Raw genomic sequence first — 18,874 nt, forward strand, 5'->3', positions numbered from 1 at the left:
TGTGAAGTCATGTTCACGCACATGGCAGACTCAGACTGAGACGTAAAGACTCTGGAGCCTGGTTCCTTGACCATCGTCACCAGGGAATTATAGTTTAATTTTCCAGTTTTTCCATGGTTGAGTCCAATTGTCGCCATTCTAAATGATGCTGAAATGAACTTCCTTTACCCCAAGGTTTTGTGCATCTTTAATGACTTCCTTAGACCATACTGACCAAAGCAGAATTATCAGATTAAAGGAAATAACCGATGAAATCTTTGGGTACTAATTGCTACTGTACCTTCTAAACAGGTTGTGTGCATTTATACCCTTATCAACAGTGTTTGTTTCCTCCATACTTTTGCTATCAGCGAGTGTTTGTCTTGTTTATCTTTCTTAACTTCATAGGCAAAAAGAAGGAGAAGGAGAAAGGGGAAATGGGGACGGTCTATCTTATGTCTTGCTCTTGTAGGGGAGGAAAATCTGAACTCTCACTTGCATTTCTTTATTAGTTTTTAATACAAGATTTATGTTTCAGATGTCACTGTTTTTCAGATCACAGGAATTTTAGTAACTAAAACTTTTCATACCTAATGTTTTTTAAAAATCTACATACATTAAACACTAGAGGGAAAAAACCCTGTTAGATATTAATGTATTAAGTATGATTAAGAAGAACCACAAGACTCCAGAAGTCTAAAGACTGATTTTTAAAAAGGACAACAATTTATATCAAAGAAACTCAGTCTGGAACTTAATGTTTTCATTGACTGGTGGGAATGTGTAGAGTTTAATGAATTAAAATAGAGGGACTTTAGATAACTGAAGAGACGTCTGATACATATTGTTTGTGGACCAAATTTCATGGTGATATAGTTTGAAAAATGACCAGAACTATTAATTTCATTCCTCTTTTTATCAAAAAAGGCCTATGAATTAGAAAGATTAATATACAACTTTGTAATGATTTGGTGTCTCTATCTATTCCCTCCTACAGTTTTCTTTTTAGGTACTTTCTGGAATAACTATGGAAGTAAAAAGGGATGTTATGCGTACTTATATCTAGAAAGTTAGACATGAGGATTTTCACCAGAGATACTAATATGTATTTTTAAAATTCAAATAACCTTCATGGTATTGGAAGGTGGAATTCTGGAGACCAGAGAGAGGGAAGGAAGGGGTTAAACATGGTAGGGGAGCTGGGACAGGCCTCTGAGCGACTGCTCATTAGGAAATCTGGTATTTCAGGTTAGACTGGCCTTTGGGAATGGCTGCTCCTTTGTTTAAGAGAAAAAGTGCTTCAGATCTGGCTCTGCTCTGGGAGGTTGACTTGGTAGAAAATGAATCCTAAACCTTTCTAGCATAAGAAAGTCAGGTGGGGCCTTGCAGTGGCTGGAACAGACCTAACCCCATGAGTCCAGGATGGCATCTCTGAATTCCTAAGGTCACACATCATCACAGCCCGATAACCGAGGCTAAGGCCTAGTGCCGCAGCGCAGCGCGCCCACGCACTCCGGGAATAAATCTGGAAAGGTGGCGGGACAGTCCGCACACGTTTGAGTGTTCGCCTTGCTTGACTCAGAGTTGTTTATTTCCTTCACATTTATTGTGAGATGAACTTTTTGGTAAAGTGATATTGAAGTTGTCGTTTTTACTTTCAGATGATTTCATTTTCTTACGTTTCATATTTTGAAATTCATTTGTTTATTTCTCTGATGACCGGCATGTGTGCGGGGGTTTCTACTTGCAGTTATTTTTTTTTTTTTTTTTTTGGTGGTTGCTTCACTTAACCTGTGACTAAGTGGTTAAAAAAAAAAAAAAAAACCTCCTAAATTGTAGGAGTACATGTTGTTCCAGGCCTGATAAAAAGGAGTAAATTGCACTCTTCATTCCTGTCATTCTTTACTCCTCCCCTTCCTTCAAAATCATCATCAAAAGTCAGTTGGAAAGTTCTTAATTAATCTACAGTGAGCTCCGTATAGGTTTATTTTGAATTGGTTCCTTTAGGAGTTCACCTACTAAGCATTGAGGGGGGCGGCTAAAGAAAATAACACTTTTCCTCCCACCTTCTAAGTTCTTCTAGCTGGGCTAATAATCAAATTAACAGAAACAGATTCACAGGAGAAAATCAAGTTTTAATATATGCAATGAGGAATTCACATAAGCAAGAAAGTTCCAAAGACAGTGAGGCAACGTTGGGTACATATGACGTTTTGGACAAAGGAGAAAAGGGGAAGGCGGGAGGGATCTTAGATTCCAAAAGTGAGAATGGGTGATTTGCAGCTTGTCGAGGAAGAGCCAAACACACATGGCAGGTAAGTTTTTGCTGGGCAGCCAGAAACAATGACTCACAGGGTGCAATCTAGTAAACAGGCCCCTGTTTGAAGCCCTCCCATTCCATCTGACTCGGTTCAAGTCAGGCTGCTACGGTGAACATCCAAGATTCCCTTCCTGGAGTAGGTTTTTCTCTGAGGCAGGAAAGCGCGGAGGGTCCAAGGTTCTTTCTGAGTCTTTTGTTTCTTACTAAGCAGCTTAAAAATCAAGATCCCAAAAAGGCAACTTTAGGATGGCAAAACTTTGGTCCCCTTCAGCACTAGTTGATCTTTTGTTCACTTGTGTATCATTCTGTAAATGTTCCCACCCCTAGCTCATGGGCTTCTTAAGTTCTCCAGTCTATAAGTTCTCCAGTGCCCGAAGGGAAGAAAATAGATAAGAGAAGGAACTGGTCAGGAAGGAGGGAAAGAGGATTGAGGCTGATAAACCGGGAATGTAAAATAAATAAGAAATTTGTGATTTCATGGAAAGGGTAGTAGACCAGAAATCTAAAAGCGGGTTTTAAACTCAGCTCTCCTCTTACCAGTTGTGTGAAATTGCACAATTTCATTTAACCTTATGAGCCCTGTTTTCATCGCTTGTGAAGTGGGAATTATAACACCTGTGAGGCCTCTTTCCCTAGGACGGTTGTGAGAATCAAATGAAATTCTATATGCAAAATCACTTTGTAAGCTCTAAAGCTCTCTCCAAGAGTAATATGTAATTATCATTTTGGAAGGAAAATATAAGAGACAGGCAGGAAAGTGCATCCAAATTGGGAGTTCATTCTGGCGTGAGGTTTTCGTGCTCATTGGGAAGAGTGCTCCTTAGGGAATAAAGGAGAGGGATATTTGGGGAAGAATGAACATTCCAGGCAGAGGGAACAGCCATGCACAGCCGTCTCCAAGCAGCACTAAGAAGGCTGGTAGGCTGGAGCAGAGTGAGCTGGGAGAGAGGAAGAGGAAGTGAGGACTGTGGCTTTTACTCTGCAGGAGAAGGGGGCCTTGGGAGCGTCTGAGCAGAGGACGGATGTAAATCTGACTTACATTTTGAAAGGATTCCTCTGACCTGTATGTGGAGAAGTGGCTTAAGGGAGTGGGCAGAAAGCAGGGTGGCTAGTTGAGAAGCTCCTCGGTAATTCAGACGAAGATAGTGGTGATTTGACCCACGGTGTTAGTAAGGGGGCTGTTGAGAAACAGATTCTAGAACTGTTTCAAAGGAAAGGCCAAGAAGATTTGCTGATGGATTGACCGTGCGGGATGTGAAGGAAAGTGATGATTCCCACGGTGTGGGCCTGGGTGACCAGAAGGATGGGGTTACCAGTGAGGAGATGGCAAGACCACGGGTAGAGCAAGTTTTGAGGGGCAGATAAGGAGCTGCGTTTCCCCATACTTGAGATGATTAGTTATCCAGTCTATTTTTGAATCCTAAGATAATAAATCCAAAGGAGCAATTTTCTTTAATTTCTATAAGTAGTGAAGGAGTACCACGTGTTGCCCGAGGACTGAATATTAAGATTGCCCTTTTGTCTATAGCATTCTACACCTGACCATTTCCTCCTGGAGCACAACAGAATTCCATTTTTCCTCAGGTAGACAGTAACCTGGATTCCATTCCATTGTACTTTATTTTATTTTATTTGATGACCTAATTGTAATAAATACTTTATTTATAAGATTTTTATAAAAATGTAGCTAACCTATAATATTATATTGTTTTCAGGTGTACGTCATAGTCATTCAACAGTACCCACCTGGCACTATACATCGTTATTACCATACTATTGATTGTATTCCCTATGCTAAAGAAGTGATTACCGTGTTACCACCATCTGACACCATACCCTGCTATCACAATATTATTGACTATATTTCTATGCTGTATACCGCATCCCCAAGACTTATTTGTTTTATACTTGGAACTCTGAACCTCTTATTCCCCTTTATTCCCCCCCTTTTTAATATTTCAATTACAGTTGACATTCAATATTATTTTATATTAATTTCAGGTGTACAGCATAGTGTTTAGACATTTATCTAATTTACAAAGTGATCCCCCTGACTAGTACGCACCTGGCACTATACATGGTTATTACCATATTATTGATTGTATTTCCTATGTTTTTCTTTACATCCCCATGACTATATTCTAACTACCAACTTGTATTTCTTAATCCCTTCACCTTTTTCTATCTTCACCCGTCTATCACCCTGAGAAATCTAGTGCCCATCTGACACCATACATAGTTATTAAATATTATTGACTATATTCCTTATGCCATACACTACATTTCCCTGACTACTGTGTAACAACCAATTTGTACTTCTTAATCTCATTCACTTTTTTACCCATCCCCAAACCCCCGTCATGTGATAACCATCCAACTGTTCTCTGTATCTATAAGTTTGTTTCTGTTTTGTGTGTTTATTGTGTTCTTTAGATTCCACTTATAAGTGAAATCATATGACATTTGTCTTTCACTGTCTGACTTACTACACTGAGCATAATACCTTCTAGGTCCATCCATGTTGTCACAGATGGCAAGATTTCGTCCTTTTTTAGTGGCATAGTAATATTCCATTGTGTATATGTACCACCTCTTCTTCATCCGTTCAGAGACACCCAGGTTGCCTTCATATGTTGGTCATTGTAACTAATGCCGCAATGAACATATGGATGAGCACATCCCCTTAAAGTAGCGTTTTGGGTTACTTTGGATAAATACCCAGACGTGGGATTACTAGGTCCTTCTTTGTCTCTTATTATAGTCTTTGTTTTAAAGTCTGTTTTGTCTGGTATAAGTATTTCTACCCCAGGTTTTATTGTTTGTTTGTTTCCATTTTCATGAAACATCTTTTTCTGTCCCTTTACTTTCAGTCTGTGTGTCTTTCAATCTGAAGTGAGTCTCTTGTAGGCAGCATATGTAAGGGTCTTGTTTTATTATCCATTCAGCTCCCCCATATTTTGATTGGAGCATTTAATCCATTTACATTAAAAGTAATTGTTCATAGGTATGTAGTTATTGCCATTTTATTATTCATAGTTTTGATTTTTTTCATCTTAAAGAAGTCCCTCTAAGATTCCACGTAATACTGGTTTGGTGGTGATGAACTCCTTTAGCTTTTTCTTGTCTGGGAAGCTCTTTATCTGTACTTTCATTCTAAATGATAGCTTTGCTGGGTAAAGTAATCTTGTAGGTCCTTGCTTTTCATCATGTTGAATATTTTGTGCCCATCCCTTCTGGCCTGCAAAATTTCTGTTGAGAAATCAGCTGCCAGTCCTATGGGAACTCCCTTGTAGGTAACTAACTACTTTTTCTCTTGCTGCTTTTAGGATTCTCTCTTGGTATTTAACCTTTGGCATTTTAATTATAATGTGTCTTGGTGTGGGCCTGTTTGGGTTCATCTTGTTTGGGTCTCTCTGCGCTTCCTGGGCTTGTATATATCTGTTTCCTTTGCCAGATGAGGGAAGTTTTCCATCATTATTTCTTCAAATAGGTTTTCAATTCTTTGCTTTCTCTCTTCTCCTGCTGGTACCCCTATAATGTGAATGTTATGTTTGATGTTGTTCCAGAGGCCCCTTAAACTCTCATTTTTTTCTTGGATTCTTTTTTCTCTTTGCTGTTCTGATTGGGTGTTTTCTGCTACCTTATCTTCTAACTTGCTGCTTTGATCCTCTGCTTCATCTAATCTACTGTTGATTCCCTGTAATGTATTCTTCATTTTTGTTATTGTGTTCTTTTTTCTGTTTTCTATCTCCACTTTTCTGTTTTCCTATCTCTTTGTTGAGGTTCTTCCTGAGATCAGTGAGCATCCTTATAACCGGTGTTTGGAACTCTGTGTCTGGTGGATTGCTTGTCTCCATTTTGTTTAGTTATTTTTGTGGAGCTTTGTTCTGTTCTTTTATTTGGGACATATTTCTTTGTCTCCCCATTTTGGTTGCTTCCCTGTGTTTGTTTCTATGCATTAGGTAGGGCTGCTGTGTCTCCCGGTCTTAGGAAGTGGTCTTATGTAGTAGGTGTGCTGTGGGGCTCAGTGGCAGTTTTCCTGGTCACCTGAGCCGTGCACTCCAGGTGTGTCCCTTGTGTGGGTTGTATGTGCCCTCCTGTAGTAGTTGAGCTTTGGTTGCTGTTTGCCCATCAGTGGGAGGGACTGATCCATGGGCTCACTGGTTGTGAGGATTGGCCCTGACTACAGTGGAGGAGCTGTGGTGCAGGGGCTGACCCTACAGAGCAGGATCTGCCTCAGCAGGGCTCTGGTACCTGTCCAGTCTGCCCCTTGGGTGTGTTGTCCTTGGAGGTGGCTGGGTGCTCCAGCTTGTTTTGAAGTTGGACACTGGGCATGCTAGCCCCAGGGCCACCTGGGATGTCAAATTCAACCACAGCTCATGCCCCAGCCAGGGCCACCTGGCTTTGGTAGGCCCCGCAAAGCAATCCTGCAGATGGCTGCCACCTGTGCAGTGCTTGTAAGTGCCTGAAGGGGCTGAGCTACAAACCAAGGCCAGTTGCCGCTAATGCTGGGCTTGGGGCTGCTCCGCCCAAGGTAGAGGACATGCTCAAGCAGATGCTGCTCATCTGGGTTCCATGAAGCTTTGAGAGACCCTGGCAAAGTCTGCAGTATGAGCCAAGGTAGCGGTTTATATGAAAAAGTCACTGGAAGTGGCTTGAATGTACCTGAAAGTTGGGCAGGGGTGTGGTCTCAGAATCACCAGGGCGGGGCCAGCTTGATGGAGATTCAGGGATTGGGGAGGGCTCAACAAAGAAACTTCCACCAGCTCCTCCTTCTGGGATGACGCTGCCCCTCCCACCCTCTTCCTGAAGCCAGATACCTCAGTACCCCCACCATCCCAATCCCCATATGTCCCCGTCTCTTCTCCAGCTGCTGCCCCAGCATTGGAGCTCAAAGCCAGCGATTCCGTTGGTGAGTAAGTCCATCAGTGAGTAAGTCCGTGCACGGTCCCTTTAGGAGGAGTGCCTGGGACTCCAGCTGCCCTCCGTCTCACTCAGCCACAATCTCCGCTGGTTTTCACAACCAGAAATTATGGAGTCCTCTCTCTAGGACTCTGGAACCCTGGGCTGGGAGCCTGGTGTGGCACTGGGACCTCTTGCTCCTTTGAGGGGAGGGGAGGTCCTCCTCAGCAGAGATATACCTCCTGATTTTTAATGGTCACACGTGGGTGTGGGACCAGCTCGTTCTGCATCTCTGCCCCTCCTACCAGTCTTGAGGTGGCTTCTTCTGAAGGTCCTTAGTTGTAGGGCTTCAGTTCAGGAGACTTCAGGGAATTCTTAATGGCAGTTGTTCTGTAGTTTAGTTGTAATTTTGATATGGTCCTGAGAGGAAGTAAGCACAGTGTTTACTTACTCTGCCATCTTGGCGGGAACTCACAAATACTCTGGATTCCGTTTTAGAACTAATAGAACCGTTGTCCTTGTTTGAGGCTTGCTTTATTATGTAAGGAACTCATTTTTATAGTAAGCTTTTTGAAAAAAATTGTAAAGTGTTACTCTACTTCTAGCCATACCTAAGGAAAATTACATGAAATGCAATTTATCTAATTACTGAGGTCTTGGGTCATCACTTAGAACAGCAGTTGTCCATCATCCATCAACGGATGCATGCCGAGAGTACTGCGCGCCCACAGCTTTTCTCTCCCCTTACAGAGAGGTAGGTGTCTGAGGTCTCTTGAGAGTGTTAGAACTTTTTGCCTCCAAACTGACTTTACATTAGTAGCTTTTTTTCTCTCCAGGCAGTTACACTTGTTTTCCTTGTGTCTCTTCGCCGTGCATATGCCAGTTAGTGCGTTCTCTTTGTCACTGCTATTTGAATATCTTTTTGTTTTCCCTTTGCCTTCTCAGCAGAGTTCCACTTAGCTGAGGTTGTCATGTAAATGCTTCTCAGATAAGTGAGATACTACGAATTTTACATGTTCCCTCCTATGTTTAGGCCAAGGAAGCTACAGGGCTCGGATCATGCTGAAAAGCTGCAAGTCGAACAGATCTGGACCGGGTGAAAATAATCAAAACAACATATTTATTACTTACATCTGTGCACAGCTAGTGAAGGGAACCAAAGTTTTGCCACCCGAAAGCTGCCTTTTTGGGATATTGATTTTCAGCTGATTACTAAGAAACAAGACTCAGAAAGAACCTTTGGCCCTCCCCCACTTCCTGCCCAAGAGATTCAGACAGAGAAACTTGCTTGGGGAAGGAAACCTTAGGATGTTCTCCTTTAGCCTAATTTGAATTAAGTCTGGTAAGTAGCAGGGCTTTAGGCAAGGGGACTATTAGCCAGATTCCCATGTCCTATTGTTTCTGAGTTGTCTAGTGAGAGTTTACCTGCCAGGTGTGTTCTGCTCTTCCTCTCTACCTGTAAATCTCCCATTCTTCCTTCTGAAATCCCATTTTCCCCCCTTTTTCTTTGTCCAAAATATCTCATGTATCCAGTGTTGCCTCATTGCCTTTGGAACTTTCATGCGTCTGTGAATTCCCCATGCGCATGTATTAAAATATGATTTTCTCCTGTGAATCTCTCTGTTAATTTGATGATGAGCCCAGATAGAAGAACTTAGAAGGTGGGAGGAAAAGTATTATGTTTTTAGCCCCCACACTAGTTTGTAGACTTTTTCTCAGCTGGATTATAATTTTGCTTTATATTCTCTACAGGAACAGCATTCTTTACATAGGAACGCGCCAATACCTGTTGTTGATAACTAATATCTCATAGAAAAAACCAGCTCAGAGGAAATGTTACTGAAACAGAAAGACTGTGCATGCCACAAAAATCAATGTTAATAAACTAAGATATGTTGCTAGATATTTGTATCCAGAGAAATGGATTTACCACTGAGCTAACTTAAAAAAACATATTGCCTGGTCAAAAAATTACTTTTAATTCTAAGCATTGAATGATAAACCTTAGTCCCTAAAATGTATTCATCCTTCCGACAGCTGATCATTCAGGATTTTTGCTAGAATCCAAGAGGTTTTTCCAAGGAAATCGCCCGTTTCCTGCTGAAGCTGTTCACACTCTCTTGAAATCAAGACAGGAAGTGAGTGTTAATTTGCCTTCTCTTAGTCTTGTAGAGTTCTTGCTCAGTCCAGCGGTGTTTGATGAGGTCCGAATTTTCGTTTCAGTCACACAGATGACAAGACTGAATAACATTATGACATTGTCTTGGTAGGATGAGGCACAATCTTGCCACCGTATCAACTAACACTAGCGTAGTCTATTATCTGGAATCTCAAAATGGCTGAATATGTAGTGTTCAAAAGGATCAAAGAAATACACTGAAATGAAATTTTTTGAGCTGTGTGTTTAATGACGGATTTTTGTCATGTTTGGTGTTACAAGAAGGAGTTGGAGCTTAGTATCACTTTAAGCTGGGGTGTAAAGTGATAAGAGAGGCAAAAGAAATGAGTCTGAAGGACAGAAACGCACACATGCTCGGGGACCTCCCCTGTCCTGAGGATGGGAAATGACTTGGCAGGAGCGCTTTGGGACAGTCCGGAGGGAATTGGTTTTCCAGCTGCTGTGCTGCATTTTCCTTATTAGTCTTTGCTCCCACGGTCTAAAAGCAAATACCGGATCTCAGTGCCTACAGCACTGGTCGAGAACTGCAGCTCCCCTCACGGGTGACTCACAGGCCCCAGCAAACCACCTACTGTAAGGGCTGGCGGGAGCCACGGCCCGGCTGCCGCACAGCAGTATGTGAACTTGACCTCCGCACTTTGCTGTTGACCATTGCTCTCATCTTAACGGGATCCTCAGGGTGGTGTTTAGACCGGGTCCTGCCATTCATTTGTCCTCAACTGCATTTCTCAATTGCTATGAAAACATTTGGGAAGACATATTTAATATTTACTTCAAATTTAGGAGTTTTGCGGGCTAACACAATGGAAAGTTCAGCAGCATATACTTTGGTGCGTCAATGGCTCATTCTGTGGAGGGTAAAAAGTTTTGGTTAATTCGAGGCTTGGTTCTTATTTGCTGCTATTTCGTGATAAATAGGCGGTGAGCCACCTTTACAAGAACTTGTTCCCTAAATAGGATATCTTCTTGCCTCTTCTGCTCTCTGCCAAACCTCTCCTCTGCTCAAAGGCTCATTCTTGTGGCTTCACTAGAGACAGGAGAAATATAGTTCCCCCATGTGTAGGAGGCTTCCATACCGCTTGTGAGTATGGATTAGCACACGAGTGACATTGAACCACGAAGGAGTACAAATAGGATGCAATTTCAGAGAAAGGAAAGAAATTCTTTTTGCCTCACTTTGTACCCTAATGCCTGTGTGTTTCAGCCCAGCATTTTCCTTAGTTTTAGTATTGTTTTTTAAAAAATGTTCTACTGGATTATAAACACATTGAGTCAGAGATTATAAACACATTTTCATCTTTCTACCCCCTCCCTGTTCTAGTACACTCCCCCGACACGGGACACAGCACTTTACACGTAACATGTGCCTGGAAGTATTTGCTGACATAATTGAATTGGAGAAGGCTTTGTTGAAAAGGTACAGCTTGGGCTCTGCTCGTAGATAGAGAGGTGACATACTGCCCATGTATGAGTCATTTGTTCTGGGCCTTGAGGAAGAATTTGAAAAGTCAAAACAGAGTGGAGACGCATGCCAGGTTGGTGGAATGACTCGAGCAGAGCTGAGTGTTAGAGGTCAGGGGGGAGGCCAGCCAAGCTGTTGTTTTGGAGAATAATTGGGATACTGGGGTGGCTCCGTGTAATAGGAGGGCCTTACACAGGTGCTGTGGTTCGAATCGATGCCAAGTGAATAGCTTTTTTTCCTCCCTGTTTCATGATGAGGACACTATCTTCTTCATTCGTCCCTTAGCACATTTATTATACCTGTGGTGGCATTGAGGGGTGGGTGGGGTGCTAATCTGATGTCATTGTCCCTCTTTTTTTAATTTTTTATTTTTTTATTGGGGAAGGGGAACAGGACTTTATTGGGGAACAGTGTGTACTTCCAGGACTTTTTTCCAAGTCAAGTTGTTGTCCTTTCAATCTTAGTTATGGAGGGTGCCGTTCAGCTTCAAGTTGTTGTCCTTTCAGTCTTAGTTGTGGAGGGCGCAGCTCAGCTCCAGGTCCAGTTGCTGTTGTTAGTTGCAGGGGGCACAGCCCACCATCCCTTGCGGGAGTCAAACTGGCAACCTTGTGGTTGAGAGGACGCATTCCAGCCAACTGAGCCATCCGGGAGGCAGCTCAGCTCAAGGTGCCGTGTTCAATCTTAGTTGCAGGGGGCAGAGCCCACCATCCCTTGCAGGACTCGAGGAGTTGAACCGGCAACCTTGTGGTTGAGAGCCCACTGGCCCATGTGGGAATCGAACCTGCAGCCTTCAGAGTTAGGAGCACGGAGCTCCAATCACCTGAGCCACCGGCTCGGCCCCCATCATTGTCCCTCTTTTTGAAGTGTATACATTTTATTTTTAGTTTGTTCTGGAATTGGTTTGTTTACAGGAAAGATGTTGAGTGCATTTTGAAAGATTATTTGAACATTGGATTGAGAAAATTAAAGTTTCGTTTTTATTTTTCTGGGAAGGAACCTGGATGACTTTATAGCGATGTCATGGATAAATCATAGGAATTCCTTAAAATCAGAAAGATACCTTGCTAGAGATAGGGAAAGCAGGAAAAGACAGCAGGTTTGGGGAAATAAATGAGTTTCCTTGGACAGTGCTGGTGGGACATCTAGGAAGAGATAGAAATAGCTCTTTGAAAATAGGACTAGAGTTCAAGAGTAGTTGGGGCTAGGAAGAGAGTTAGCAGACAAAAGTAGTAGTTAGAAGTGGGAGACGGTGCCTAGGGAGCGCAGGTAGTATGGGCTGCTTAACTGGGATTCAGGGTGGCCCAGACAATTGGGGTTCACGGCTCTATAACCACCAGAAATTATAAGCAACATTTTCTGTGAATTTCCACTTGGTGTGCTGGGTGGAGTGCGTCCATAAATTTGATCAGATTCTCAGACGTATCCAAAGGTGAAGAAGTCAGTGAGATAGACTGGAAGATAAGAGCAAGAAGTTCAGAACTCTGAGGGGAGCTCAGCATTTAAGGAGTGAGAAGAGCGGAGCCAGGGAAATGGGCCAAAGAGATAAGGAGGGCAGCCGTCCACTCAGGAGGTCAGGAGGACGTGGAAGGCAGTGGACAGCGTGGCCAACAGGGCTCAGTGGTGCCTTCACTGTGGGTCTGGTTAAAAGAACATGGTGGACTGACCGTTAGGAAGTCATTGGCGACTTTGAGAAGAGCAGAGTGACTGGAAGGCATGTTGTGATCAGCGGAGAATGGAAACCAGGGAGCAGGAACAAGGTTAGCCTTCTCTTTGTGGAATGTTAAACTTTGACAAGAGTGAATGTTTACTGAGTTCCTGAGAAGGGCTGGAACTCATGCCATTCTTTGTGGGTATAAATGTGAGCAAGGCGACGTAGGTTTTGCCATCATGGATCTGAGGGTCTCGTGGGAGAGAGGCCCTGAGCAAATGATGACACAAAGTGAACGTGTCTTCACAAACTGGGGCAGTGCCTTGGCAGGAAGAAATATGGTGCTAATCGGGGCCAAAGAACATGACCTACTCGGGGGGCCAAAAAAGGATCCCTGAGGATGTGAAATTGGAGCTTAGACCTGAAGAGTGAAGGGGAATGAAATAGTTGGGGGTGAGGGTAGAAAGAAAGCAGAATATTCCAGGCAATGGGGAAAGCAAATGCGAAAACTAGTGCATGGAGAGAGCAAAGGGGACAGTGACAGGAGTCCCTGCTGGGTCTTCTGAACGATCATAAGGATTTGAATCCAAGAACAATGAGGAAACTGCTGAAGTGTGGACGTTAACACACGTGAACTGCTAAGGCAGTCAGTTTTGCATTTTCAAACAAAGTAGAAGAATCTACAGGTGAGACATAATGATCGCTTGGCCCAGCATCCTGGCGATGAAGAAGAGAAGCAGATGGGTTAAGAATTATGTAGATGCTGAAAGAGCACCAACAGGTAGGAGAGAGCACAGGGACATAGGGAGCTCCTGCAAGAGGTCAGAGGTCAAGTTTTTCTTCAGGTGCCCAGTAGTGGAGCTTCTGTGTAGACAAAGGGAGAGAGCAGTGGAGAGAGACAGCTTGAAGAAATAAAACCCAGCAGGGACCACAGGGGAACGAGAGTCAGAAACACTGGTCTTCTAAGGTGAAAAGAAAGACAGGTATGTTTGTAGGTTGAAAGGAGGAGGCAAGTTGAGGCTTGCAGCCTTGATCCACAAAGGGGGCCTAGGATGTGTGTGGGGGTGAGACTGTAACCCCCAAATAATAGGAAGAGCAGCAAGAGGGTCTGAGATGGCTCACAGCAGGGACGGAGCGGCCATTTGTGTTGCACAAATGGTACCTGGCCCTCATTGTACCTTGCAAAGTCCATATTTCAATTTTATAATTAGAAACGGAGTCAGGGCATTTAAATGTCCAAAGGTCAAAGCAGATATCTTGAGCTCTATGAAGAAATCTTCTTTTCCCTGAATGCATGGTGGTTTGCTCTACTGTTGAGATGAGGATTAGCTGGGCGGTTCCCGCAGAGTGAGGAAGAGAAGAGATCTGCTCAGAGACTTTGCTTTCTTACTCAGGAGAGCTGAATCACTGTTCTGTAAAACAATGGTTTTCATCTTCTTACTAACAATGCCATCCAGCCATTGGAATGCCAGTGATATCAATCAGTCCTTAAAAATAGGCGCTCGTTTGCTTTATTAAGTTGAATATGGAAGATGCAGTGAAAAACTGTTGTGTCGGATCTAGGAAACTAAATGTGCTAACTTCATGTCCTACTTCAGAAAAAAATCAGAATTGACGCCTGACCTTTTAAAAAATTATCTAAAGGGATTAATGTTCATCTTCCCCTCTTTTTAAAAATATGGTTATGGAATACCTGTTAGAATGGAGTATGCTCTGAAACTTTGACTGTTTTTAACACATCAGATTCTTACTGCAGAACCTCTGCGTGAATTTATGTGTTTGTGGCATCTTGTACTCTTTTCCAGGCACGAGTACAGTTTGCCACAAAAGGACTTTTCTCTATGAGATGCCTGTCCTTTGAAGATCAGAGAAGAAACGTGGCATGCGTGTGCCCTGTTGCATTAGACATGAGTAGTCCGGTACTGTCTGGAGGACTGGTTCTGCCTGACAATTTTGAAATAAATACAACCGGAATAATTTTTGATTCAACCCTTGGCAAACGTTCCTTCTCTCCACATACGGCCTATCAGTTCTCTACTGAGATATCCAAGTTTTGTACGCTACACATTCAAAGAAGACTATTTATCACTGGGGAAGTGTTTTTTAGTTCTATTCCAGCTTTGAAACTGACTTCTGTGTTACCAAGTTTTCAAGCCCTCACAGTTTACTTGTAGAACCAGATAAGTTTAGCAGCCGATGAAGTCTCCCCCTTCTGGGTCTGATTCCTTTCTGAGTTCCCCGGAGGACGAGGTCTTGGAATTTTCCCTAAATGTCTATCCTCCTAGGGCTGAATCGGACTTCTGGCGTTTCCTGTTCTATACTGGGAACCAGAAGCTTTCTGAATTATCTCATAGGACGTTTCCTGATCTGTGAATCTTTAGAGCATGAAGATCATGTTTTTCCCTTCATCATTGCCCTGACTCTCAATCTCCAAGGAACATGTGTGTATTTCATTACAAGTCCACCGTTTCCCGCATTCAATGATAAACATGTGGTTACAGTGTGTACATTCGTGCAGCACACCAAAGGTTACCAGTGCGTGTTTATTGCTTGTTACGTCACCATTTTACTGTGGGGCTGATTCACTACATCAGTTTGTTTAGCAATTAACTAATATTAAGTAAGGCGACTGTACCAATTTACACCAGCCCTGGCTTAGCTGACTCCACCACCTCCTCCCTCTTCTAATCAGTAGCCTGATAAGGTCACCCTTATCAGGCCTTGAGTAGGAGGCTAGAATGAGCTTCTTCAGAGGCCAGATCTCTACCAGAGGACAGCTAGCGCCACGCAGATTCTCTGCACCTAAACATGTAGGCCACCCTGTCTTGTTAATCATTACATTCAGCTAAGGTTTTGAGAGTTCTTCTCTTGCTATTGTTTACCTGACCCTTTGTGGCTTAGATTAGATTGTTCTGATTCCTGACTCCAGAACGTGGTCTCTGTCCCAGTGTCACACTGCGCGGCAAAAGTCACATTATTTCACCTTATTTGTGTCAAATTCCTGGTTACTTCTGCTCATTATGTCCAATTAGCAGGAAATAAGGTACCACCAGAACCAAAATTAAATTTGGTTTATTAATTGGATGTTCCCAACATTTTATTTTCAAAAGTTTCAAGTATACAGAAAAGTTGAAAGAACTGTGCAGTGAACACCCAGTAGCTAGAATCTACATGTGTCTGTTTATCACATCACCATCTATCCACCCATCAGCACGTCTTATTTTTGTTAATTTTTTATTTTGAAATAACTTTAGACTTATAGAAAAGTTGCAAAAGTAATACAGAGCATTCACAGATACCCTTCACCAGCTTCCTCTAAAGTGACCATCTTACAAAAACCATGATGCAGTGATCAAGACCAGAACATGAACATTACTACTAAGGAATCTACAGATCTTCTTTAAATTTCATGCATTTTCCACTAATGTCAGTGTTCTGGCCAGCATCCAACCCAGGACCCCCACCTGCATTTAGTTGTTGGGTTTCCTCAGTCTCCTCCAATCTCTGCTAGTTTCTCAGTCTTTGCCAGTGACCACCTTGGCTCCTTTGAAGTGTACTGGCCACGTATTTTATCGGCTGTCCTGCGATTTGGGTTTGTCTAAAGTTTTCTCGTGATTAGATTGAGACTGTGCATCTTTTACAAGAATAGCACGGAAGTGAGACTATGCCCTTCTCAGTCCATTGAACCAGGGGGGTTATGTGATGTCACCCTGTGTAATTACTTTTATCACTGCATAAGGGGTTGGGCGCCAGGTTTCCCCACTGTAGATTTACTGTTTTTCACTTTGTAAATAGTAAGTGTGTTGGAGGAGATACTTTGAGACCATGCAAATATGCCGCTTCTCCTTAAACTTTCACTTAATTAATTTTAGCATTGAAGGGTTGTTTCTGCAGCAATTATTTCTAATTCTCTAATGGCACTTTCCCGTGTCCTTCATTCTTTCTACATTCATTAGCTGGAATTAAACTGCAAGGAAGAGGTGTCCCTTCTTCCCCATTTGTTTATTTATTCAATTGTTTATTCATAACACATAGAGTCAGGAATATTTATTTTAATCTTTGGGTTAAAATCCAGTATTATCATTATTTATGTTATTGCTCAGATTGTCGCAGTTTGATGCCGGATGATTTCTTCAGATTAGCTCAAGTCCTTTTGACATGCCCCATCATTTTTTGAGTACTTTCTTACTTGCTGGCACTATGAGATATTGCAGGCTCATTTTTTATTTTCCCTAGTTTTTTTCTTCTAAGGAGCCCTGTTTTTTGGGGTTTTGTTTGTTTGTTTGTTTTTGTTTTTTGAGAACGGTACTTACAAACCAAGATCTGGGCGCTAAGTGTGGTTATTGCGATGGGGGTGTCACTGTCTTCAGGCTCTCCTAGAGATGGAGCTGGGAAATATATGTATGTTTACTAAGACCTATACACATCCATACACACACCTGTATTTCTCCGTCTGGTGTGAGGCTATATGTGCATCTATGTACTCGTATCCATATGACATCATGAGTTCATACTGATGCCTTTGGCACCAATTCAACAGCACGGGTTCATTCCGGACCATCCATTCTCTCTACTAGTAACTTCTGTCTCCATCAGTGAGACAGAACGTAGCTCTCGTTATCCACAATATATTTACTTATTTGGTCAGCCCTAGTATACACGCGAAGTAGATTCAGAATCGCTAATCCATACCCCTGTGAGAAACAAATTTGCGATTTAGAGTACGATATTTGTACACAATTCTTTTGGTTTTTAGCATTGTAGTAAACAGCCGAAATCCTGTTTTCCCAAGTCACTTGGCTTAGTTCTTTTCTTCCCCCACCCTCTTCTGGTTGGATGTGTTCCTCATTTCTAATACAGTTAGGTTCATCTGTTACTGTTTGTATTTCATTGTAGGTTTCCTCCACAACTTGGTTGATTTTAAATATTTACATTAACTTTGTTTTTGGTGGTGGTGGGGAAGGGATCAATGTGTGAAACACATTGCCGGATTCTAAAGTTGGAACTATGAAGAGAGGTACACTCAGGGAAGGGTAGCCTTTCCCCATTCTTCCCACTATATTCCCATCTACTCCTTGCAGGTAACGAATCTCCTTGGTTTCAGGTTTATCCTTCTTGTATTTCTTTTATTCACATTAGCAGATCCATGAACATTTCCATGTATCTCTTTCTTTCTTACGTGAATCCATCTTTTTTTTATGCATCTCACAGTAAGTTGCAGCTATCAGTACACTTTGCACCAGACGCTTCAACATACCTCTCATTAACTAGAGTTCCATTTTTGTGTGTGATTTTTTTTTTTTGGGTAAAATTCTACCTTTTCTTCAAGGTAAAATTCGTGTGCAATAAAATGCATGAACCTTAAGTGTACCATGGGCTAAGTGTTGACAAGTGTATAAACTTGTGTCATGCAAACCCCTGACTAAATGGAGACCATTACTGTAACCTAACATTCCCTACTCTCCTTTCCAGTTGCTTCTTGCTCTAGCCCCCGAGACTACCTGTATTCTGATTTTTTTCTAACATCGAGTGCTTTGGCCTGTTCTAGAATTTCATATACACGGAATCGTGCAATGTGTAGTCTTCTGTGAAAAGCCTCTCACTCAGACTAATGTTTTTGAAATGCGTCCGCGTTGTGGTGTGGGTCACTAGTTTATTCTTTTTATTGTCTGTAGCATTCCATTGCACGAATAATGCAATCAGTTTTTGAACTGCGGGAACGAAAAGTGAAGATTTTCTGTTCATGTGCAGTTAGCCTGTTTTTCATCTGATTCTTCAGATTTTTCTGATATGCCAAGGCCATGCTGTGTGCATTTTAAGTTATTTTAAATAATTCAGCTTTGTGCCTATTGCCAAGTGTGTCCACCTATGCATAGCGTTCTTTTTCAAAAAGCTCAGTATTAATACACAACTAGATTCTATGTAGACAAAGAAATGTCCTTTAAGATATCTAACGTTGAAAAATTCATCCCACAGAAACCTTAATTCAGTAATTATGTCTTGAACATTTATTATGTGCAGGTTACTGCATTAGGCGTTTGGGAATGCAGGCAGGAAGAAGACAGAACCTACCTGGTTAGTGGATGTTTTAGTGCATTCAAGGTACATTAGGATGACGTCAAAGAGAGAATTTTCTGTAAAGAATCTCAATCATCATCTCATGTGTTTCCTGCAAATCTTGTGAGAAATACAGTGATCTTCAAAACCAGTAGTTTTTTTTTTCTTTTTCCCCCCTTCTTCTGCCTCCCCGACCCCACTCTGGTTGAAGCCATTGTTTCATAGTCTAGTCCCTACGGCAGCACAGCAGCCCACCGCAGCTCACGCTGACCTCCGGCGGCCCAGCTCCAGGGAGAGCCGTTGTTCACAATCTTAGCTGTAGAGGGC

At 42.3% G+C, this 18,874-nt stretch overlaps 1 long non-coding RNA gene across 1 annotated transcript in view; it reads left to right on the forward strand.

Moving 5' to 3' along the window:
* Positions 1-18,874, forward strand: part of LOC117026802 (uncharacterized) — a 112,062-nt gene that overhangs the window by 11,758 nt on the left and 81,430 nt on the right. The window lies entirely within an intron of this gene.

Source organism: Rhinolophus ferrumequinum, chromosome 9 (genome assembly GCF_004115265.2).
Source record: "Rhinolophus ferrumequinum isolate MPI-CBG mRhiFer1 chromosome 9, mRhiFer1_v1.p, whole genome shotgun sequence".
Taxonomy (NCBI): domain Eukaryota; kingdom Metazoa; phylum Chordata; class Mammalia; order Chiroptera; family Rhinolophidae; genus Rhinolophus; species Rhinolophus ferrumequinum.